This window comes from Emydura macquarii, unplaced genomic scaffold (assembly GCF_026122565.2).
Source record: "Emydura macquarii macquarii isolate MOO-44397 ecotype Brisbane River unplaced genomic scaffold, CSIRO-AGI_Emac_v2 contig_2237, whole genome shotgun sequence".
Taxonomy (NCBI): domain Eukaryota; kingdom Metazoa; phylum Chordata; order Testudines; family Chelidae; genus Emydura; species Emydura macquarii.
This window is the reverse complement of record NW_027132374.1, coordinates 8,056-9,666: the sequence shown is the minus strand read 5'-3', so window position 1 is coordinate 9,666 and position 1,611 is coordinate 8,056.

Here is a 1,611-nt window from a genome sequence, read left to right as displayed (position 1 = left end):
CTGAAGACGAGCTTGGAGAAGCTCAAAAGCTTCTCTCGTTCACCCACAGAATTTGGTCCAATAAAAGCTATTACCTCACCCGCCTCATCCCTCTCCTCCTCCCAGAGCACATTCACGCCCCTGTCTGGAAGGTGGGAGAGAAATGCTGTCGGGGAGCCGGTGCTCACCTGTCAGCCCAGGGCAGCCCCAGCCTGAAACGATGATCTCCTACTTCTCCGGGTTAGACGCCAGGAGCCAGGATCCGCAGCTGAGGTTCTTGTGACTCCTCTTCCTGCAGAAGCTGGGTTTTCTCAGTGCAGAGACCTGCAGTTCCATGAAGAGATGAGCAGGATGAGCTGCCTCTGTATCAGCATTTGGTCCTCCCGCTTTTTAATACGGTTCCACTTCAACCTTTCTCCCACTTGGTTAATTTTGTGTCTCCCAAGCTTTGTGGTTAACAACACCCGGTGGGACGTGTGCAATGGGACTTGCGTATTTTTTTTTAAGTCTAATGATCCGATGTGAAAAGTACTTGAGATCATGATGAAACAGCAGCTTAAATTTTTGAGTGATGCCTGTCCAAGCTGATGGCCTGTTACAATACAATCATCCCTTGATTAATATTCACTGGATGCTGCCACGTAGTGGGCCATTCCAATAAATAGCTGCCCATATCTCATCCTTTCAATCTGCTTCCACCCGTAGCCATCTTACAGTCTAGCTTTCCCATTAGTGTACTGGCTACTGAAACCTTTTGGTCACTGGTCAGTATTTCTGACCCCTCTTCATTTCCTCTACCCTTCTGCCAGCTAGTGTCGACTTAATAAAATCATAGAATCATAAAAGATAAGGGTTGGAAGGGACTTCAGAAGGTCATCTAGTCCAACCCCCTGCTCAAAGCAGGACCAACCCCAACTAAATCATCCTAGTCAGGGCTTTGTCAAGCCGGACCTTAAAGACCTCTAAGAATGGAGATTCCACCACCTCCCTAGGTAACCCATTCCAATGCTTCACCACCCTTCTAGTGAACAAAATTTTCCTAACATCCAACCTAGACCTCCCCCACTGCAACTTGAAAGCATTGCTCCTAGTTCTCTCATCTACTACCATTGAGAACAGCCTAGCTCCATCCTCCCTGGAACCCTCTTTCAGGTAGTTAAAGGCCGCTATCAAATTCTCCCTTATTCTTCTCTTCTGCAGACTAAACAAGCCTACTTCACTCAGCCTCTCCTCATAAGTCGTGTGCTCCAGCCCCCTAATCATGTTTTTTGCCCTCCTCTGGACTCTCTCCAATTTGCCCACATCCGTTCTGGAGTGGGGGGCCCAAAACTGGACACAATACTCCAAATGCAGCCTCACCAATTCCGAATAGAGGGGAATAATCACTTCCCTCGATCTGCTGGTGAATCTCCTACTAATGCAGCCCAATATGCTATTAGCCTTCTTGGCATCCAGGGCACACTGCTGACTCATTTCCTGCTTCTTGTCCACTGTAACCCCCAGGTCCTTTTCTGCAGAACTGCTGCTTAGCCAGTAAGTCCCCAGTCTGTAGCACTACATTGGAATCTTCTGTCCTTGGTGCAGGACTCTGCACTTGTCCTTGTTGAACCTCATTAGATTTCTTTTGGTCCA